General features: G+C 41.6%; 1 long non-coding RNA gene across 1 annotated transcript; it reads right to left on the bottom strand.

The window, feature by feature from the left end:
- Positions 1–5,253: 5,253 nt before the first annotated feature.
- Positions 5,254–11,433, bottom strand: LOC112543693 (uncharacterized). The gene is made up of 3 exons (XR_012901185.1): positions 11,304–11,433; positions 10,016–10,240; positions 5,254–5,727 (listed from the first exon to the last, which is right to left on the bottom strand). It is a non-coding gene; the product is annotated as an uncharacterized LOC112543693 (long non-coding RNA).
- Between the last annotated feature and the right edge of the window lie 13,024 nt (positions 11,434–24,457).

The following is a 24,457-nucleotide window of genomic DNA, read 5'->3' as shown; positions in this document are numbered from 1 at the left end:
GCAGCATGGGCCAATGTCAGACAGGCAGACTGCCTGAGCCCTGCTGCACAGTGATCTGGGAGCCACCTATGGTAAGTTCCTACTGGCTGAAGTCTACGCCTTACAACCTCTCCTGCAGTCCACCTCCCTGCCTCAGGTCAGAATCCCTTCCTGCACTAAACTCCCTCACAGCATTCACAGTCTTCACACTCTCCTGCACCTCAACACTCTGTCCCAGCCTGGAGCCCTTTCCTGCTACCAAGCTCTCTCTGAGAAAAAAAATAATGAAACAACTGTTCTATGGCAAGAAGTGGGCTATTTTGAATTAAATTAGCAATATTCTACATGCTTTGAAACTGAAATGTAACCACAGAATGGCCTTATGTTAATGAAAAGGCAAGTTTAGTGTAGTGCTAATAGCCTTGTTGTGATTTTTTTTTTGTTTTAAATTAGGAAAAAGACTTGCATGCAGGGCCCTCACAAAATGTAATAGCCCCAAGGTCACAGGAGAATTAGTCCAGCCCTGCATCCAAGAAGCATGAACTTCCGCACATTATTTTCTCTATCCATTCCCTCTACGTCCTTTTCTGCTGCAAAGATCATGAAGCAAGGACCCGTTCTTGACCCTAAGACTCAAAGTCAAGGTAAATTGAAAAAAAGCATCTATCATATGTACATCTGCAAAAGTACTCTCATACTCTAATTCCCAATGCATCATGCACTGGGGCCAGAGTAAAATCAGGAATAAATTCTTATGGGATGGAATCTCTTCTTGGTTACAAAATACAGCACAGCATAGGACAGTTGACAGGTGTGACAGCTTAGCAACTGTAGAAACAGACTGGTAACTCCTTTGAAGTGCCATACCTGTCGGTGAAGTGTCATTTTCCCAGCCACTGAACTAAAACCTTTAACTACACAAGCTTTTCTTTGTAAGTATCTCATGTTACTGGTTTTTTTAGTAAACAGGGATGGTAATTAAAGCCATTATGTCTTCTCTACACAAAGAGAGCACCAATAATAAAGTTGCAAAAAATATGGCCTAGACTTTAATTGGTTAGATTGTACTTCTACTGTACATGATGAAATTTTATTGAATGAAAAAAGAGGTTGTAAATTCTTGTTATTGCACAGGAAATTACTGCGGCACTTAGTTTTAAATGCAATTCAAAGTGAAATGTGATTAATAAAAAGGATTCTGATAGGAAACGTTTATTTTAGTATGGCATAATATAACTTTTTTTAAAAATAAGCGGCTCTATCTCTGCAGAGCAGGAAATAACTATGGCTGAACAGAAAGTTGAAAGTTAGAAGGAAAATTCTGGAGATCCAAGTTTAACCCCAAAGCTCAGCAATATCAGTAAGAACAGTTGTTATCAAAGGATGCTCACCAGTGAGCAGAGAACTGGGGAGCAAGGCGAAGGAAAGGGAAGGTTTATAAAACAATTACGACAATTTCATGGTAAAAAATGATTTGGATGACTAGGGATATTTTGGCTTAGTTTAGCAAGCATTAAATATCTAACGACACATATCATTTTGGTAAGTGGGTAAAACGGAAAGGAAAAAAAATCAAAATCTGAATCCATGGCAACAGGTGTCCAAAAGAAAATAGCTTAATCTTTCATTTAGAGCTAGCCAGAGGATTAACTAAGCAATTTCACCATCAAAAATGGCTCTGGGATGCACTGCAAGTGGCATCTACACTGAAACTTGCCCCTCTGAAGGCCTAAACATTTTTTTAGATTACCTATATGTTGAGGATATAATCTCACACATGGGACCTGTTCTTAGATAACCATGGCCTATGCCCATGTGTAATATTGCAAATCATACAGTATTACATACAGGCAGTCCCCGGGTTACATGGATCCGACTTACATCGGATTCCTACTTACAAACGGGGTGAGGCAACCCTGCACTAGCTGCTTCCCCCCAGCAGACCAGGGAGACGCGAAGCTAGCGCCTCCCCCAGCAGACCAGAGAGACGTGGAGCGGCTGTTCTCAGCAGACACCTCAGCTTGAGAATAAAGGACTGAGGGAAGTGAGGTGTGGGAGAATAAAACTGAGCTCTGGAGAAATGTTTGGCTAGAGTTTCCCCTACAATATGTACCAGTTCTGACTTACATACAAATTCAACTTAAGAACAAACCTACAGTCCCTATCTTGTACGTAACCCGGGGACTGCCTGTACTTGACATTGAAAAACAGGATTAAACTACAGGATTTTAAAATCCTCAGGGCAATTTTCCTTCATTTGGAAAAATTTGAATCCTGAGAAGAATTGAGCCTTTCAAGATAAAAATCACATTCTGAGGTACCTTCCCTTTGAAAAAATATTTCCCTTTTCATTACCAAGATGATTTATATAACTGTAAACCTCGTGTTCTCCCACTGCTGCTTTTAGAAGTCAAGGTTTGAGAGGAATGGCTTACAGTTGTTTTTTTTAATTTGTTGGTTGGTTTGGTTTATGTAGAGTAATTCAGGTGAGGAAGGGCTAGAATTGAAATATTCAGAGAATACTGATAACTGCTCCCTATGCGTTGTAAAGTAATAATATTAAAATAGTAAATATTGAACATTTAAGAACCCAGCAGAACTGACAGGTAGTATCTAAAGATAACATTTAGAAAACTGTTTATAATACACCACTTCCCTTGTTCCTCCCTCTGAAGGATATCTAAGTGCTTTACAAGCATTAATAAAATGGCATGCTGAATACACTTCTTCTAGGGCACTTAGCACATACTGGTGATGTAAATGGACCTTCCATTTTGTTTTGAAGAACATCTTTATACTTTGAACTGGTCTCCACTCTTAGGCTATGTCCAGGGAACATGCCTGCTCTTCCAACATTTTTTATGGAAGAACAGACATGCTCTTTCAGAAGCCCTGTATTCCTCATTTTATGAGGAATAAGGGCTTTTCTGAAAGGAGGTTTTTCCAAAATTTGGCCTCATGTAGACAGCCAAATTTCAGAAAAGTCTCTTCGGAAAGAGAATCAGAAAAAGGTACGCAAATTGTTCTTCGCAATTTGCATACTTTTTTCCAAACGAAAATCAGCAGTCTAGAAATAGCCTTATTTACCACCCCAGAAATCAAACCACCCCATAGCCTAATTCTGCTCTTGTTTACATTGGTGTAAAGCTAGAAAACTGCATTAGCATATAGTCACTTCAAACTTCTACCAAAGTAACAACAGAGTTTAGCTGAAGGTATCTGACCATTCTTTGGTGCATAATTCCGCTCTCTCTCCATTTGTTTGGAATGCAGTTGCATGTCTCTTTGGGTACATCTACACTACAGCGTTAGTTCAAAATATCTTATTTCAAAATAACATGTCTACACACAAAATGCATTTCAAAATAGCGCATTCACACTGATTGGATGCTGAATCACTCTTAAGGCCAGCTGAAACCAATTCCGGCAGGGCATCAGGTCAGGAGTTATTTTGTGTGGCTGCTGGCTGAGGCGATCTGAGGCCTGTGCTTAAATGGACCCCCCTGGACAGCCAGTGCTCAGGTTTCCCTGCTTGCTTGCCTACCTTGATGAGGGATAGCAAAGCATTTTTTTCTCTTCATATTCTGGTTGCCCTCACTCAGGACACCACAGCACTCTGCACCATGGAGCCGGATCTGCTCCTGGGCACTCTAGTGCTTCTTTTGGATGTGTTGCTGCAAGCCTGGCAGCACTTTCTGGAAGTTGCTTTGCAGCATCTGCTGCAGCCCAACCCCCACGGTGTCATCCAGACCCTCCTGGGGTATGTGGAGGAGGAGCTGCAGCTCCTGGATGCCAGCGTGCCCCACCGCATCTGGACACCAACAGTGACTGGTGGGACCACATCATTCTGGAGCACTGTGGAGAACAACAATGGACCCAGAACTTTAGGATGAAGAAGGACACCTTCATGGAGCTCTGCGAGTGGCTCGCCCCTGCTCTGAAGCAACAGGACATGCACATGAGGCCCAACATTCCCCTCCAAAAGCACGTGGCCATCGCCTTCTGGAAGCTCTCCACTCCGGATAACTACTGATCCGTGGGGAACCAGTTCGGCTTGGAGAGATCCACCATCGGAGCAGTGCTCATACTGGTATGGCAGTCTCCAGCTACTGGGAAAAGGGGGGGGAGGTGGTGCAAGTCCCCTCCATTGGAGGGTTTGTTCTGTCCCGCCCTCACCAAGGACTGCCCGTGGTGGCCAGGATTGCAGGGGGGGGGGGGTTGCTCCTGGGGAATGGGGGCACAGGGCAATGGCGGGGAAGGAGCACTCTCAGCCACCCTGGCACCTCAATGACTCTCGGTTTTGTTTTGTGTCCCTCTGAAGGTGGTCAAGGCCATCAATAGTGTTGCTCCACAGAGTCATCTGCCTTGCCGATGTCGACAAGGTCATCAAGGGGTTTGGTGCCCTGGGCTTCCCCAACTGCGGGGGGGGGGGGGTAGGGGGCTGTCAACGGGACACGTATCCCCATCCATGCCCCAGAACACCAGGAATCCCTCTATATCAACCGCAAGGGATACTTTTCCATCATCCTGCAGGCTGTGTCTTACCACTAGCGCCACTTTATGGACATCATTGTGGGCTCGTCTGACAAAACACATGATGCATGTGTGTACTGCAACGCCTCCATTTTCCCGAGGCTGCATGCCAGGACTTTCTTCCCTGACTGCCATATCAGGGTCAGGAACATGGACATGCCTGTGTGCCCGGTTGGGGATGGGGCCTATCCCCTGCAACCCTGTCTCATGAAGTCCTACATGGGACACCTCAACCCTCCCTGACAGGCATTTAATGCCAGGCTCAGCAGGGCCCACATCCTGATGGAGGGTGCCTTTGGCTAGCTGAAGGCCCGTATTCAATGCCTCCTCACCTGCCTGGACCTCTCCAAGCGGAATATTCTGCACATGGTGACAGCGTGCTCTGTGCTGCACGATTTGTGTGAGAGGAAGGGGGAGGTTTTCCTGCCAGTCTGGATGGCAGAGGCCAAGCACTTGCCAGCCTGTACACGCAGCTCCTCATGACTGCCAGCCAGGGGGGCCCATCGGGGGACTGTCCATATCCAGAAGGCCCTGCAGGACAGCTTCCACCCAGAGGAGGACTAAAGTCTCACTGGTGTGCCCCACTGGGGGCTTGTACTTCATTCCACCCTAACATCCTTCCACTTACCCCTCCTTAACTCTCCTTCCTGATGTACAATAAAGGCACATGTGTTACAGAAAACAAACTCTCTTTATTGAAGAAAATGTGTGTGTGGGGGGGGGGAAGAAGGCGGGCGACGAGAAGTGAGAGAGTGGGAGAGGAGAGGGGTAAACCTGGGAGGAGGGAACTGGAACAGGGAGGCAAGGGAAGGAAGAGCTAGGAGAAGCTCAGGTTTGGGGTCTTATGGGTGCGGGGGGGAGGGCTTGACATTCCTGTGGGGGGGGGAGAAGGGGAGAGGAAGAAGTGGGAGGGGGACCAGGCATGGGAGGAGGATCAGTAGCTGGGGAGGCAGCAGGGGCTGGAGTGGCAGGAGGCAGCAATCTCTGCACCAGGGTCTGCAGGTCGTCGCATGGCCCTGGGCAAGCAGCTTCCGCCTGCTCTCCCACCACAGCTGCAGGTCTTTGTATACCCAGTAGTCCAGGGTGCGGTGCAGGCTCACAGTATCCCTAGGTGCTGCTGCTGGTACTCCTGGTTATGTGTCAGCCTGCTGAGTCCCCAGGTGAGGGAGGATGTCCTGGGCAGGGTGGTGTGCTCTGCACTCGCAGCTGGTGCGGCTGTGGAGAAACAAGAGAGGTGGTCAGTTATCCCTGGGAACATAGTGGGTGAAGCCCAGCCCCGCTCCGTAAGGCAAGGACAACAGGTCTCCATACCATCAGAGCCAATGTGCTATCACAGAGGCCGTGTTCAGGATGTCCTGCTATCCCCGGGAGCGGGAGCTGGCCCAGGAGTGCACACAAGCCCCTGTGCTGTTTGTAGTGTGGGTCTGTGAGGAGTGGGGGGAGATGTCCCATGCCTCTGTGTAGAGGGGGCTTGTGGAGGGAGGGCATCCTGCTGTGTCCCACCCCAGGGTCAGGAGCAAGTCATGTGCCTTCATACATACACGCGTGTGGGTAATAGGCCAAGGCCCCTCTGATGGCTCCTTCCCCACTCTGGCATGATGAATGCATAAGTGGGGGCCAGCAAAAGTACCCCAAAACCTTATCTACCAGGCCTTGGTATGAAACTTCCCCCAAAAATCTTAACAACCTAGATTTTGGGAATAAAATGCCGCTGCCACCACACAAATATTAATAATGCACCCAGGGAAAGACTACTTGGGAAATCTCGCCCCAAGGACACAAAAATTAACCAATACCAGGTTAATAAAAAGGAAAGAGAAAGAACTTTAATTATCACCACAATATTCCTGTGGCGAGCATATGACTGGATGGAAAAGTAACAAAATAATATACTCATGGAGGAGAAATTTACCATGGGCTAGGAATTTAGTTACAAAGGAGAGCAAAACCCATTTTTAAATGCACAGACACTATAGCCCATTTTCTAAACCATAAAACAATAAAACCTAATGGATTTATCTAAACTTTATCCTACTTACAGACTGTGAAGAGTATTTTCATCCTGTCCCCTTCAATAGCTGGAGAGAAAACTACCCCACAGACAAAGGAGGGAAAAACCCCAAAATTCCGTTGTCCCAGTTTGAAATTCCTACCTACATTTCTATTGCCTGCCTGCCACCTAGTTTAGGTAAGGGACATAGTTAACCTCTTAGTCTCCAGGATGCTGGCTAACCCTCATGATCATGACAGCCCCGAGTGGCAGCCAGCTGGGGCCATGTGCGCAGGGGTAGCACAGCACATGCACAGGTTGCTGCATGAGCCATGGCCAGCAAAGCCCATGTGAGCAGTACCTGGTCTTCCTCCCCTCTTGCCCCCGCATAAGGGGACAGTGATGACACTCACATGTTGTTGCTTCCCCAGCCTCAGATAACACCAGCGACAGGTCTGCTGGGACGGCTTGGGGGCCCTGGCTGCGTAGCATGCTCCCTCCGGGCTCCTGAGGCTCCTGGCTCTCCTCCTCCACCATGCCCTGGTCTGGGCCCTCTGCTTCAGGGTCGATGACCACCTGGGGGGCATGGACCATCCCACCCCCCAGAATGTGGTCCAGGGCATCAAAATAGGGGCAGGGTGTCTGGGTCTGCCCCTGTTTGGGAGCTGCCCCCAGTGGCCCTGGCATAGGCCTGCTGCAGCTCATTGGTTTTCATCCAAACCTGTCCCTGGGTTCAGATGTGGCCTTTGGTGGCCAGGCTGGTAGCCATGCAGCAGTAGACGGACATGTTCCTCCATCTCGTGTGGAGATCGTGGACATTGCAGGCCTCCTACTAAACCACAGTGAGGTCTCTGATCTTGGCACTGGACCAAGAAGGCTCCCAACTTTTCCAGCCCCTGGCAGGCTCCTGGGAGCTGGCAGACTGGTCCTGGGGAGCTCATGCTGCAGCCTGGCTCAGGGGCAGCAGCAGAGTGGCTTGCTGCGAGCCACAAAAGACTGTAACCAGACTCTACCCCTTTAAGGGCTCTGAGGCGGAGGGGAGGGAGAAGAGTTTTCCTGTTTGTGCCCAGAGTAGCCAGCAGGGCACCCTGGGGAGGGCTTGAGGCCCCCTATTTCTAAATAAGCATCTACACAGAGCTTATTTCAAAATAGCAGTTTCGAAATTGATGCTGTTCCTCATGGAATGAGGTTTACCAACTTCGAAATAAGCCCTCTGCAAATAGCGGCCTGTGTAGACGCTAGTACAGTTATTTAGAAATAACGGCTGTTATTTCAAAATAACTTTGCTGTGTAGACATACCCATCTTACTACCTAATCCTTCAGTCAGTAAGGCAAGGTCTACACAGCAGCATTATTTTGGAATAACTGACATTATTCTGAAATATCATAGTCCACGTTTACACAGCAAGCAGTTATTTCACCATAATGTTGAAATAATGTAGAGGTGAAGGACTTCTTACTCTGACTCCTGTAACCCTATTTTACGAGTAAAGGAAGTCAGAGGAAGAATGCTGTAACTCAGACTTCCTGTTGTATAGACAGGTCAAACGCCATATTAAGCTATTTGGATTTAAGCTACACAATTGACGTAACTCAAGTTGCATAGCTAATTTTGGCTTTAGCCCTGCTGTGTAGACGTGCCCCTACATTGCTGGTAATAAACAAAACTCACTTTCTCTTCAAGTCAGTACTTAATAATAATCTGTGGTTGGAGAACAATTCCATGGAAAGCACTATTCAAAGAATATTAGAAGACATCTTTTTGCAGCTTGAGCCTTTTCTAATTAATCCTAGCTAAGATTGAACGCCTGTTGGAAAATACAGTTTCATTTGTAGCCAGCTACAATTTGACCCCTGAAATGAAGTCCTGTGATTCAGGACATTTAATAAAAAATAAGTGACTATTTGGCTATATCTATCTCATTTATAAGCACCATGAATTCCTCCTAAATTAACATAAACTGTCAAGTTAAAAAGATTGCTTTCTCCTTTAGTATTTTATTACAACAGACCATGAAACCCCCTCATTCTTAAATTCTTCTTGTAAAAGAGTTCCTTGTGTTATGTTTGCTATTCATTATGGTACACTTAAACTACGCCATTTAAACTGTACTCACGCTGAGGAATTAAGCCAAGGTATTTGTGTTTCAACGCTGATAATTCATTTCCTTGCCAGATGTTCAAATGATATAGGAAATAAACACTTGAAAGAAGGCAGAAGTTGTGTGTCTGGTTTACTTTACTGCTGCTAAGATCTTCCTTAGCCACCTATCAGATGCTTGTAAAACACATAGTCTAAGCTTCTGAGAAATAACTTTCCATGCAACTGAGTATTTTTCTAAGATTCTAAGCTGGCCCTGTGTATAACATAGGGATGTTTTACATAGTGAATATGTAACCCACACACCTAGTATGCTTCAGAGGTTTAATACTCCATTCATCTGAAGAAGTAGATTGTGTTCATGAAAGCTCATGATACCAGCTACATGTTTTGTTAGTCTTTAAGGTGCTGCTACACCTAATATGGTTCACTGTCCCATGTAGTGGCACTTAGACCTGCAAGAGCTAAGAATAAAGGAGCTCTACAGCCTAAACCAAGAACCAGCTGGCTTTACAGCTCAAGCTATAGCACCACCTATACAGAGGTCCAGGGTTTAAATCTGCCTCTGTGATGATTTCTTTAAATCTGTTTACTTGTGAGTTAATTGACTGGTTAATCGGTTAGCTACCTGTATAGCACTGATCCACAGCAGAGGAAGAGTCTGCCTGGATTCCAATTGAAGATTCCCTACAAGCAAGTGGAGAGGTGGTTCAGATTCAAAATATGGTGCAAATTTGATGATCAGAGGCACAGACTGAGACTTTGGTGAACTAAATCTAAGCTTTTGGGATCTCAGTCTCTTATTGTATTTGTGTGGACTGAACTTTTCAAATTTTACTTTTAGTTTGCTCTTTACTTAGGTTTACTGTAACTGTGGGTGTCACGAGTCTGTATTGGTTTGCCCGTGTTACACAGCTGTTTTATTAGTCTAGACGCCCGTGTCACTCCGCGTTACTCGCCCCACCCTCGGTGCCTATGCCATGAGGTACTCAGGCACCAAAAAGTTTTGTCTCTGGCTACAGTTCTTAGCTCGCCTCCCTGAGGCAGGGAGGGGGGTCCGGGCCCACCCACTCTTCCGGACTCCAGCCCAGGGCCCTAACACAGGGAACCAAGCTCCCTGTTATAGCAGGCGGGGGGTTCCCCTAAACTCACCTGCTCGCTGGCTTCACGACCCTGCCCTGGGCCAGTGTTCAACCCTGCCACCGGAGCCCCCTCTCGGCCCCGCTCAGCCGGATCCCCCCGCACCATCACCCCCTTTTTTGCCCCTTAACTCTTTCCTTTGCCTTTGCCCCTCCCCTGTCTGTGTCCTTCTCCCACCTTTTATCCGCTTCCCCTCCTCTTTGCCTCGCGGGTGCCATCAGACACCCTGATCGTCCCGCCGGCCCCTCCGCTCCGCCCCCTCCTGTCTCACCGGTGACATCACATGCTGTGACCGGTGGGGTGTGGTGTCCGGATGCTCTCCCAGTCTCCATCTGCCAAGTCCCTGCGCTGCGTGGGTTGGCCCCCTCCCCGTAAGCGCTTGTTGGCGCCTGCATCGCTGCTGCCCATGCAGTGCTGGCACACGCCTCTCCGGTGTCCTGTCCCTCTTGTTGTGTGTAGTGGCGGGGTTGCCTCACCCCGTCACAGTGGGCAATATCTGTGGGTTATAAAACAGCTTTGTTACATTGTAAGAATTAAATGATTATTTGTTTCTTCATAAGATTTTATAAAGTTATTTAATTAAATTATTTCTGTAGTTTCTTTTGAAACTTGAATGTAAGGAGGTTGACACTGGGCAATCCTTGCTGAAATACCTTACAAACTGATCTCTGGGTCTCCAGCTACTTTCTATGGGAGTGCGGGTTTTTTAGACACTGAAGAAAGGCAGTGAAGTCTAGCCCACAAAAATACAACATGTAAGGAAAGAGTGGTAATATATATTCTACTGAAAGGATATAACCATGTATTAGATTAGGGTGCTGATTTTAACTAGCATTATGCTTGTGTAATTGCATTTCATAAAATTCAAAGCAGTTACTCCCTCTGACTTACACCATCATGAGCTTAGAGTCAGGACTTAGATCTATAGTTACAGAATGAGATTTCATTGTGTTAAGTTTATCAAGTAAAGTCATCCAAGAAATTGGTGAAGACCAAATTAGGGGATTCAGATGCTCACCAAATATGGGTTTATATGTAAACAATTGATTTAAAGCTTCCTAATTTATATCAACAGAATTCCAACAACTCCAAAATACGAACTCCCTAGCTCATCCATCCAGTAGACGTGATTATTTATAGGCATAGTGTTTTTTATTTAAAACACCAGTAATTTCAGCAAACAAGGCCCAGATTTTATTCATGCTTATCCATATATCTGCTTCCCTATGCCTTGTAAAGGAGATATAATCAGAACATCACCAGCACATGGCCACTAAATTTCATCACAATACTGGGGAAAAAAAGTTAAGAAACCTAACATTTATCTTGAGAAAACATTTGCTGGAAAATAAGACTATCAGTTTCTGTACTTCCTACATCAGTCCTGATGTACTATTACAATAGCTAGCTGAATAAAAACCTATTTTCTGTCTTTTTCTTTCATAAAGCAAACAAAGCACATTCAGTTTCTGTAGACTGACATTAGTTCTCAATGCTGTAAATTAACTGCCCTCTCCATGCACAGTTTGGCTTGGTCCAGAGCCAGAGAAAACACTTACCATTTAAGCTGATTTCTTAAAATATTTTCACATTCTTTTCCAGGATAATAAAAGAGCCCCAAATAAAACACTGAGTAGTGTTCTAATAGTACTATAGGTTCCTTGTTCCCAGTAGGATTGGAAGATACCTGTGAATGAAAATATAGGCTACTTTATCTAGCCTTATGACTTGAACAAATTATTTTGTTCTGTACATGAAGTGCATTGCCTTTTATGAAACACCAATGCTCACAACCATTTTTATCCTCTTGTTCTAGTACATCATCTGAGAAGGCATAATATAGGATACCTCTATATCTGAGGTAAAATTTCCAGGTAGAGTATATGTTTTCACACTAGCTCTAATTTAGCTTGTACACTTAAATAAAATAAAATAAAATACAAGTGTAGCTGTGGTGGCCAAAACAGCGTGATGATTTAGCTGTTCCATATCCAACCCCTTCAAAATCTAAAGAATGTAGTTGGGGCAGCTAGACTGTCCTGATGTTTGTGCCCCTACAGTGACACTTCTATTCATTGTACATTGTTAGTCTACTGGTTGGAGCATTACAAATCCAATTTCTCCTACCTTTAACAGCTGCATTTCCACATCTAAAGCAATGTTTGAGACACATCCAGCCCACTTAATTGGCCTTATTAACATAGGTCCTACAATTGACAGGTACTTCTTTTGCTGTTTTATTTATTTCCACTCTAATGAATCTGATGAAGTGGGTGTTACCCACGAAAGCTCATGATTCTATATATTTTGGTTAATCTCTAAGGGTATGTCTACACTAGCCCCCTAGTTCGAACTAGGGAGGCTAATGAGGGTGACCAAAATTGAAAATGAAGCGCGGGATTTAAATATTCTGTGCTTCATTAGCATGTTCCCAGGCAGTCGCCATTTTGGAAACTGATTACTCCGGAATAACTGTCCGTGTCTACACGCGTCAGTGAAATGGGAGTTCAAAGTAAACCCCTTAACTCGAATTAGCTGTTAAACCTCATTCCACGAGGAGTAACAGCTAATTTGAGTTAGGGGTTTACTTCGAACTCCTGTTTCACTGCCACTTGTAGATGCAGGCAGTTATTCCGGGCTAGTCAATTTCCAAAATGGCGACTCCCCCCCAGGAACATGCTAATGAAGTGCAAGATATTTAAATCCTGTGCTTCATTTGCAATTTCAGTCGCCTTCATTAGCCTCCCTAATTCGAACTAGGGGGCTAGTGTAGACGTACCCTAAGGGATGTCTATACTACAGAGAAGATCATAGCTGCCGCATTTGACCTTCCAGGGTTTGAATTAGCGGTTCTAGTGACTGCTTACTCCGATTCCTGTAATCCTCAGTGTACGAGGAGTAAGGAAAGTAAGGGGAAGAGTGCTCTATTCTGAAATAAGTGCTGTGTAGACAGTACCAAAAGTCTAAATAAGGTATTTTGACTTAAGCTATGCAATTAGTGTGGCTCAGGTTGCATAGCTTGTTTCGAGTTTAGCCCTGCTGTGTATGGGCCCTAACAGAAGAAATCAGTGGCCTTTGTGCTCCTGTATGTACTTTTGGTGCTGTCTATACAGTAGTTATTTCAAAATAAAACACTCTTCCCCCCAACTTCTCTTACTCCTTGTACAATGAGGGTTACAGGAGTTGGAGTAAGCAGTCCTCCAGCTCGACATTATTTTGACATTATGTCAAAATAACTGTTTGTGTGTAAACGCGGACTATGTTATTTCAGAATAACGTCAATTATTCTGAAATAATGCTGTTGTGTAGACACAAGGTAAGTGTCTTTGAAAATCCTCCTCAAATTTTGCAGGATGTAAAAATTAAAAGTTGATTTTAGTGAAATGTCATAAAGTCTAGTCTACCACAAAAAAGGTTTCTGATATACTTATACTCAATGCCCCTTTAAGACACATGGCCCAGCCGACTGTCAGAGGTTTGCATACAGAGGTGCCGGTACGCTGATTGGAGGTGCCAGGACTGTGTCTGGAGGTGCAGTACCATCACAATAAAAGCACTGGCTATACCTACAAACGCTGTAGCATAGTCACAACTTCTATAGAGAAAATGAGCTTTTGTCAGTATAGTTAATATCTGTTCCTTGAACAAAAAAAAAGTTATTCCAATCAATGTAACTTTTACCCACACTAGAACTGTCTACATGAGGGCTACTGCCAGCATAACACTGTCATTAAAAAATTATATCCCTAATGTTATTATATAAGCAAATTTTCTAAGTGTAGACCTGATCCAAGATTGGTGTTAAAATCTCATTTTAGTGGAACTCACTGCAGCTTTTCGGAACTGAGAGTCATTAGAGGGTGGCTGTTGTATGTTATTTCTGGTGGGTATTTAACACAGCGGAAATCCTGAAGACTGTATCTGGTCTCTCATTATTAATGTATCTATCAGGTTTCTTGCTGACATAAATTCTAAAGATGGGGCAGAGTCCAGCAGTTGGGGAGGCTTCCTCCATGAGGAAAATTCATTCTTCTTTAGTATTCTGCTAATTAGGAAGCAGCAATTCCAAGTTAAGCACTCTGATGTGATACACAAGCATACCATTGCCAGAGCAAGTCACATGTTGAGAAATGTTGCCTTCTTTTCTAATTGTGTGACATATGCAGACTGGAACTTTTGTTTTTCCTATTATTGCATAACATCACTACCTGTACTGGTGATCCTAAGGTAAAATTATTGTTATTCCTGCATTTGTTGCTGTGGAAACCATCCTGATACTTCCTTCTTTGGGGCTGCCTGTCTAAATAGTCATGTTATTTACAGGAGCAAAAATCAGCATTGCTATATTTGTGACACATGCATAGAGAAGATAGGAAATGGCTTGTAACCCTTAGTTGTGACTGTGACCCCACCAGGGAAGGACTCACAAAATAATTCCATCTAGTCCTCCACAACAGAAAATATAATAGGCAAATACCAGGGATTGAATTTGTGTTGTGTAAAATGGGGGAGCTTCGGAGAATGCAGACTAATAGTGCACCCCAAAACCAAAAGATGTTCATTTTGATACTTCTATCAAGGTTTTCCTCCTTTCTTCTTGCCCTCCTAAATGACCGATGCCAGAGCTGTAAATTAGTAATTTAAAAATCATTGAGTACACTTCACATTTTCACTATATTAATCCCCAAAGGGGGAAATGTTTAGCTCTGGAATATGTTGACAATTTGCACATCTTGTTCCTAATTTATGCTCTATTTCAGTTTCTCACATTGCAGCTTTATGATCCCTCCTAGGAAGGATGCTTGTCTGAAATGTGCAAAAAGTTCCATTCATAATAGAAAATCACCCACTTGCCCTTTAGATGCTTTTGCACTCTCTGCTAAGTTTTTGGGCTTTTAATTTATTGTAACCTACTTCATCAGACAGCTTTTGCAGGAAAACATGTTTTTGTGCAACAATACCTTTCAGATTTAAGGTCCTGAGATTTAAAGTCAAAATAGCCCTACCTTCCTTGAATGGCATGTCTACCTGTAAAATCTATAATAAATTTTCTAATTTGGTTTAATCCAAACTATACGTACTCAGCTAGAATGCTTTGATTCCCAAACTTAAAAAACCTCTTCAGATCTGTTCTCCTGCTGTCATAGTTTCCTTTGGATACATCCTGAAGAAAGCCTCTCTGAGATATGAAACATTTTACAGTGTGCTCTGCAATGCCTAATTCTTCATTTTATTAATACAATAATATAATGCATTTGAGCTCTCTGCAGTATTTTGATAAGATTCCATGGGGGCTTATCCTTTTCAAGCTCTACTAAAATGTACAGAGGATGAACCACTGGGGGCTGAAATAGGTGGCCTGCTGACCATTTGTACCCAAAAAGATTAGACAGCATGGATCAAGACTGTTCCACAGACATGTTTTCTGAAAGAAAGATCCCTACAGTGTTCCCTCATTAACTTCTAAATGCTCCAGACGAGGCAACTGGGAAGGGGATTCAGTTCCTTGATATGACCAAAAATACTTAAGACAAAATACAACACACAGCCACAGAGATTACAAGGGGCAGGGTGTTGTTGATTGGTGTTCACACTATTAATTAGGCTAGTTTTAACAGATTTATTTTAAGAAATTTCTAACTTCCTAGGTGAATAAAATAGGGGGAAAAAAAAGTGACATGAAGGAAAACTATTCAGACAAAGCCTCCTTTGGTTTCACCAAAAGGAGGCACAGAACTGCTGTAAAAAGCCTGAACAAAGAGAACACAAAGATTATTTTAAATGCATGCTGAAAATAAAACTCAGCTATGACATTTCAGCCTCCAGGAATTAGCTGTCAAGGAAAAGTCATAATTAGTGAGGTTTGGCATATGTGCAGTATTAATGACAACCGTGAGGCTTCAGGATATACAGTAATGTTGAAAGGGCTTAAAAAGCCATCTCGAAGAACACAAAACAACATTCTCAAGTTTATCAAATAAATATTACTGGCTTTTCAAATTTTTTAAATGTATATTTTGACTATCATAATTTTATTACAAGCTCCAGAACTGGTTGAAAAACCTGAAGTATTTTGGCAAAGATTTATTTAATCAAAAATTGACTTTGATGAAACATTTAATCAAAAACATGAGATTCCAAAAATGTCACCCATCTTTAATTATACATGTAGCTTTTGAGGATGATGAATTAGCACTCTCCCTTGGACTCCCTCCTGCATAGTAGGAGTTAGAGGCTGTGGCTCAGATCTTTGCAAAGGCAGTGTTCCCCGGTTTTTAATAAGAACTTCCTTCATTTGACTTTATGGCAGAAATCCTGGCTCTTCTAACGTCAATAGCAAAATTCCAGTGATTTCAGAAGGGACAACCTTTCACCACACTTTATATTATACATGGCAATGACCTTCACATTGGCAATAAATAAGGCAAATTTACAAATCTTAATACACATTTTTTAAAAATAAACTCAGTTAAGAGAGTTCAGTAATTTCCTATATGTTTATTTATTTATACTGAATGTTTACATAGGCGAACTAATATTTTTGCCATAAGTAAAATAACATTTTACTGTTATGATTAGTTATTTTTCTGGAGTATTCCTTTAATGTTAGGTTTCAATGTTTTCCTACCCCTTGAATGAGGAGCTTTTATTGTAATTGGAATGCATGGGAATTTGCTCCTTGTGGAATACTAATACAGAGCAGAAGCCATCTATACATCAGAATAGAGCGGTAAAAATCAAATTTTATTTGACACCTTGATTGTTCCTACAAGCTACAAATCTCATGGCATTCGATTGGAACTACATCAGCAGAAATTGTTGAGAGTTGCGCTTGGAGAACAGGTTGAATATGGCAATTTCAAGTGTTTCTAGAACATGGCAGGGAATAAATATACTTTAAGAACACTGACAGGTGCTTCAGAGAGATAACTGCAATTACTTCAGTCTTCAGCACTCTTCACATATGAAAGAAAATGTGGTCATTCGTTGGCATCATGACAAATTGTCAGCTCTTTTGCACTACTTTCAGGGAGTCCAGTGTTCAGAAGGGTCTAGACTTTCCATTCATTGTATAAGTGTGAGAGGTGTAGTTTAGAAGGATGGTTCATGCCTTAAGAGCTGACTGCTTACATAGAAAGTAATCCCATATGATAACCATCTTCAGCCCCCAGTGAAAAATCAAGAGATGCTGAGGGTGCTTAGCCCACCAATGGAGGTACTCATGAGACATATGTTACAAATGGACTCTTGCAGATATACACATTACAACTTCAAAGATTCACAGCCAACTAAAGGTCATGGTCCATCAGGGACAACTGAGGGGAATCAGGAAGAGGCTCAGATCTTGTGTTGCAGAAAGCTGTGCTAAGTGCAATTTACAATACAGATCTATCTTTTATCTTTTTATTTTTATATTTTTAAGATAAAGATACTATCTTTGTAGCCCCATACCCTAGTCTGTTCTCTAAGTGCCAGTCATGAATCTGAATTAGCATACCCTGAGGAAATTCTTTTATGCCAATTTTTTATGGCCCCATGGGGCCATTAAGCATCTGGGACCACCAGGATGTAGGGGAAACCCTTTTCCTCCATTCCCTGCATCAGAATACAGAGATGTAAGCTATATTATAATTACCACAGCAGTCCTATGTCACCCACGAACCCTTGTAAACCAGAGGAATACTAAAATTATTTAGTTAGGCCTATTTTAATTATTCTCGACTTTTTGGAGGAGTCAGGGAAAGCAGAAGAAAGCAACTGGATCATAGGTGGGAAGAGGGAGAAGGCATATTTATCTTAAAATAAGGAAATTCCATGTACAGTATTTTTGTCTAAAGCTGTCCTCCCACACACAGTTAATAATCTTAAAAGAAGTAAAGAGAAATAAAGTCATATCATGATTTACTACCACTAAAACTAAATTGCTTTTTTGAATAGTTCACCTTGTTAATTATCATCATCTTTGAAACAGTCCAGACTGACCTCCTATGTCCAGGTATATTAACATGTAACTTCCAGAAATAACCCTTTCATGTATGTGTCCTCCAAAACATTTAGCATATCAGCTTTGTGTAAGGAAAAAAATCATAAATTAAAGCTCCTGCTTTTCAAAAATAAATTCACTAAGAACCTCTTGTTTCAGAGTGTAAGGAGCAAATAGCCACAAACTTCTTCTTAAGCAAAAACACAAATCTGAATTTAATGTTCTTATGCCAACTATCCATGCCATAATTTTATACCAATACGGCACCACTAATTTCACTGTGTTGGTATGTCTACACAGCAGGGCTAAAGTCAAGTTAAACTACGCAACTTCAAGCTACTTCAATTGCATAGCTTAAGTTGAAGTAACTTAATTTGGCTTTTGGCGCTGCCTACACAGCAGGAAGTCGAAGGAAGAACACTCTTCCTTTGATTTCCCTTACTCCTCATGAAATGAGGGTTACCATGAGTTAGAGTAAGAAGTCCTCCAGGTCGACATTATTTGAAAATAAAGGCTTTTAGTGTAGACATAGGCTATGCTATTTTGGAATAACATCATTTATTTGAAAATGTTGCTGTATAGATGTACCCTTGAGATTCTTGCCTTACATCAACATGAGACCAGAAACAGACTTTCCTCTCATTTATTTATACATTTTTTCTTTATTTAATAGTGACTATTAAAATGACCTTGTATGGCTTTGTATCTATTTTTTCTCTCTTGCTTACTTCCGTATAAAATTTTTGAGCAAAACTAATGCTATTCTCTCCTTATATCCCTACCTTACCAGCTTGACATGTGACATAAAAGTTCATATGTATTCTATCTGTATGGTTTTATAAACATTGACAACTGGAATTCAGCTGACAATTTGACTGTCAATGCACAAGGCAGAACATAATTTATCAGGGGATAGTAACAATCTATTGCTTTTTGTCAAAAATGTGGTTATGGCTTGAGAACACAGAAAACATTAAAAGCTGAGAAGAAGAAAGGGAATATATGATAATGCAGGTACTGCCAAACCCAAATATTCATTGAATCCAATGCCCCAAACTTCATTTTTAAAATGAGAGATTTAGAGTCTTCTGATATTTTGAGACTTTAGAGGGAAGCTATCCATCCACCATAAACAAAGTAAGCCTCCCATTGACTTGGAAGGGATGTTGCTATACCTTCCTTACCTGTGGTATATGGGGCAACTGCATTTTAATCCCTCTCTAGCTCCCTCCCATTGTTGATCTGTTTCCTTCCCTCACAGTGTCTTTCCCTACATCACCCAATCTCTTTCCTACTCACACTCTCCCCCATGCTCCCCCACATACTGATCCCCGCATACTCCTGTTTCCCAGACAACCCCTGACTTACGACCCCCCACATTTATGATTGACCTGCTTCGGCCCAACTTCTCAAGCCCATCTGCACAGTGAGCCACAGCATTAGCCAGTCACCCACAGCCCCAGCTGGCTCTGGGCATAGCTTGCGCCGTGCCACTGGCTCCGGGACATGTGGAGCCACCTCCACCCAGCACAGCCCCTGGCGCTACCTCCGGGATACGTGGAGCTGCTTCCGTCTGGCATAGCTCCCGGCCAGCTCTGGACCCAGTGCGCTGGGGACTACAATTCCCAGGAGGAAATGTGGGCCAGGAACCAAATCTCCATTTATATCATTGCACCTATGGGAAATAAGGGTTCAACTTATGATGCCTCGACTTAGGACGGTTCTCCAGGAACCAATTAGGTCGTAAGAGCGGGGGTCACCTGTATTCCCTTGACCTCTACAACTCCCTTTAGTTTCCCTCCTGCTTCCCATTTTTCTTGTCCTTAGTCTTACTCCAGCACCATATCTCTTCCTTGCACACCACATTTCCCTGTACGCTCTTTAATCTCCCTGTTTCTGCCCACATCCTTCTAATTCCACTGGGTTTCCCACACATAAAACAGACTTTCAGAGTTCTTTTCTGAGTGCAGCCTAGTTTCAGGCATGTAGAAAACAATAGGAGATGGTGACCACCTTCACTCGTTTAACTTTCATAGGCAAAGGAGTAAGGAGAAACACACACACACACACAGAGACACACTCACAAACCCTGTATCCAGAAACAAAGAACTTGTTTATTAGAATATCCATAATCAATGACATTTTCTCTTGCAAGAGAGGAAGAATGGTTTTGTGTTAAAACACTGGGCTGGGAACCAGGGGATCTGGACAAGTTGCTTTATTTTTCTGTGCCTCAGTTAAAATAGACACAACATCCATTTGTGTCTTTTCTATTTAGACATAAATGTTTTGGAGCAAGAAACTACATTCACGTTTTTGTATAGTGCTTAGCACCATGAGACACTGATCTTTGTTTGAACTTCCAGGCATAACAGTAACAAATGGGCTCACATGAGGGTTTATACACCAAGATGTTGAGGTTTGTGCTGTTCAAGGCTGTGCATTCTCACAACTTCCTTGTGCATCCATGCAGGCTCCATTGCAATCTCCTCCTATAGTAGGAGCGAAGTTGACTTTTATTATGCCCTTTCTGAGCAAGCCGTATTACACCTCCAAGATATGCACAATGCACATATAAAGCTAGAAGACAACACACAGTTCACATAGTCATGCATGTGATTATTTACAATAATTTTTAAAAGCCCAGCACAGCTGGAACTTAAACTTAATTTCTTATGCTTTCTAGGACAAAGGACAGTTATCAACCCAAGTAGAGTTGATGAAATTTCTTGTCTACAATCTTTCCAGATAAATCAAACAAATTACATGAATAAAAGGTTACACAAATTATTTAAATATCTGAATAAAGTCTTCTGGGACCAATAAACATTTCTCAGTGATGAAACATAACAATAACAGTTTTATTTGTGTAGGTTATGCTGAGGTTCCCTTGGATTGTTCAAGAATAAAACAAAAAATAAGAGACTCTCGTGCAATAAGTATTTTTCCTTTGTTTAAATTAATATTTCACTACAAACTAATGGCATTACAGTTGCAAACATATAGTGTCCAGCATAAAATAATGTGTAGAATGTTTATAATAGCACAAAAAATAAATATTTCTAGTTAGATTTCTATAGTATTGAATGGGTTTCATGAAAAAGATATAAGCCATTAAGTACAAACAGATTATAAACTTTTTGGGCCAGGATCTGTCTTTTTGTTGTGTATTTGTACAGCGACATCATAGGAACATGAACTTTAGGAATGACCTCAATCCAAATATATTTAGAATCTGTCCCACGTGTACAGAATATTGTTGAAAAATAAGGACCTGATTCCGCAACTTGGATACATGGAAACATCGCCATGGTTATCAATATGTGAAGATTGCACAATCAAGTCTTTGAAAGAGGAGATAGAAAAAGAGAACAACAAAGAACAAAGCCAAAGCTCTATAGTATCTCTTAGATATTTCCACAGACTTGGATATAAGTTGAAAAAAACAGTATTGTGCTACTTTGTCACAAAATTATAAATTTAAAGCAACTAAAATTCAAGACCTAGTAAATGAAACTATTTTTTCTTGTCCATCCCTCAGGACCACAATGTTATTACATAAGGAAACAGAGGAATAAGACATATTGGCTCAACAGCTAATCCTCAAAAGCTAATTATGTATTTTATTTAAAAAAAACACAAATCATCCAAGGATTGATTGTCTTTTAAATATATTGTTAATTTTAGTCTCAAAAATATATTTACAATATTTCTGTTTTGTATGCACAGTGACATCTAATTTTTATTATCCCTCAAAATGTACATATTTTTTTCCTGTCATTTTGTTGCCTTTTGGTTACCTTATTGGTTAAAATACCTCAACACAATTCCAGCATATTATAGATATAATAATTTTTATTTTTATAAATAAAAACTAAGCAAAGGGTTTTTATGGTGAATCAGGGAAAGAAATCTTTTTTTTTTTTTTTTTTTTTTGAGATGGAAAACTTTCTCAGAGGGTTAAATGTAACAAGTAACTATACTCCTGGCAAAAACATTGACAGCGCAAAATAAATATACTGATATAGTCTAAACGACTTTTATTGGCAGCATATGTATAGCATAGACCAAAGGCATTCACTTTTATAGACTTTTCTGACCACAACAATGTCTCCATCAGGGTTTAAAGATATGAAGTCAGCCCTCAACCCCAGCTAATATCTACTAGCTAATATGTTTCAAAAGTTACACATTGACAATTATGCCTTTAAATTGGGTTAAACTGATATACAGTAGATTTTTAAAATGTTAGCTACCACATATAGTATTCACATCACACAAACTCTATTCTGGACAAAGCCAGCTTCTTAAGAGGTCACACTCCAATTTCTATAATAGGTCACAAATCAGTGAAACAGTAGGGCCAAGATCTAATATTTCATTTAAGTGATTTAGTAGTCCAAACACAAGCCTAGGTGCCTAGGAATTCTAATGAGATATGGTCCAGAAATTGTTACTGAAAATGTATTCATTGAATAAAAGAGATATTTTATTAAAGATCATTTCACTGGAAAAAATCCCGCAACACTTCTACTCCATTTATCAGAAACAAGGGTATGTCTACACTACCACCCTAGTTCGAACTAGGGTGGTTAATGTAAGCAACCGGAGTTGAAAATGAAGCCCGGGATTTGAATTTCCCGGGCTTCATTTGCATATTGCCGGGCGCCGCCATTTTTAAATGTCCGCTAGTTCGGACTCCGTGCCCGCGGCTACATGCGGCACAAACTAGGTAGTTCGGATTAGGCTTCCTATTCCAAACTACCGTTACTCCTCGTGGAATGAGGTGTACCGGTAGTTCGGAATAGGAAGCCTAATCCGAACTACCTAGTTTGTGCCGCGTGTAGCCGCGGGCACGGAGTCCGAACTAGTGGACATTTAAAAATGGCGGCGCCCGGCAATATGCAAATTAAGCCCGGGAAATTCAAATCCCGGGCTTCATTTGCAACTCCGGTTGACTACATTACCACCCTAGTTCGAACTAGGGTGGTAGTGTATACATACCCCATGGGAGTAAGTAGGGAACTAAAAGTGGGGGCTAAGTAATTTTCTCTTCTGAAATAAAAATAATGCCATTGGAAAAATAGCAAATTTCATGGAATTTTTGACAAAAAATAAAAATGTGCATTTCTTTAAAAAAAAATTAGTTGAAATCTATTTACCTTTTAAACCAGCTCCAGTTCTAGTGTTGGCTTTGGCAATTACTCATATGGCTTTAACCTCTCTGCCTCATATATTCCATCTTGAAATTGCTCAAATACTTACACACCTAAAGTGATTGTTGCTGGATCAATTCTGAAGCATTTTGATAGTGCTAACGAATATTCAGTTGTGGGCCTAAGCTACAGAGTTTGGATTTGCATGCAAAGTTTTATGGTGGGTTGGATTGGCAGTTTGTGACCGAACAATCAATGTTTATACATTATTGTTCTTCTAAGACATCCTTTTGTGAGAGATGGCTAGAGGATGAATAGCCTTTAACTACAAATTAACAACAAAATAAGATTGCAACAAAAGAGTTGCTCTTGAAAGGGTTGATAAGACAATACTAAAATGGTGTGTTTCTAGACCCAATTAGCTCTCTTCAAGTTGCCTACAATATAAAGTAATTGATTTTGTGCTCCTCTGGTTACATCTCCACTTTGTCTTACAAAGTAGAGCCTCTTAGGACCTGATCCCACAACCCTCCTTCAATTATGTAATCCTTATTCATTAGAAAAATCCCATAGATTTAAATGGAATTATCTTCATGGGTACAAGTTGAAGGGCTGGGCCTTCAGCCCCTAACAGGATCAACTTGTCATGCATTAATTTATACAAATATTCACAATGCATGTTATGCTCATTTGTAAAGGTAACTATTTCAGGCAAAGCACCTACAATAGTCATGTTCACTAACGGTAAATTATTTTCTTGTTTGTAATGTGACCTTTGCTCTCGTAATAAATGCTGGGTGGACTCAACTGTGCCCTAATATTAGATCACTAAAGTCAATGGGAGTTGTGACACTAAATTCAATGGTAGCCAGAGACTTTCAAATAGGACAGAGAGCCTTATTCTAATCTGCACTAAGATCCATTTATGCAACCCTGGCTATGTCTTCATTGGGAAAAAGTGCGGGAGATAAGCCCTGTCACTGTAAAATCCTAGAAGAGAAAAGCACAGGTAGCTTTTACATCTCTATATATGTAGTCAAGTTCACCCTTATTAATCTCTTCCTCCAGGGTTTACCATGACAATCTACAGTTTATTAAAAACTAGAGTGCCTTTTCTCCACCAGGATTTTATATCTTACATTTTTGCAATGGAGATGTAGCCTCTGGCAATAGAATAGAGCTTTAAAGCAAGAATAAATGTAACCTGCTCCTACATGAAGGTCCCTTTATATGGAAAGGGGCCTTAGTGTTAACGAGAGCTAGGCCCTCTGTCCTTTATTTCACCACAACACAGGCACAAAGCAGTCAGAGATGCAAACTTTCTTCACATACCTGTCCCATTTCCTCCATCTTGATTCAGAAGGAGAGCTGTTCAAACTTCATGTCCTTGGCCTTTCTGATGAAGCTTCCAGACAGAGCTTCATTTGTAAGTACAAGTTATTTTGTTTGTAATATGAGCACCTATTCTTTAGGAATAATACTGGGATCAGTTGCTCAGTTCACAGCAGGCCACTGAACAATCAGATGCCAAGTTTTGTTTTCTACCAACCTAGACTCTTTCAAAAAATTGTTG

The sequence above is a fragment of the Pelodiscus sinensis genome, chromosome 1 (genome assembly GCF_049634645.1).
Source record: "Pelodiscus sinensis isolate JC-2024 chromosome 1, ASM4963464v1, whole genome shotgun sequence".
Lineage (NCBI taxonomy): Eukaryota > Metazoa > Chordata > Testudines > Trionychidae > Pelodiscus > Pelodiscus sinensis.
This window is presented reverse-complemented; position numbering and strand designations above follow the sequence as displayed.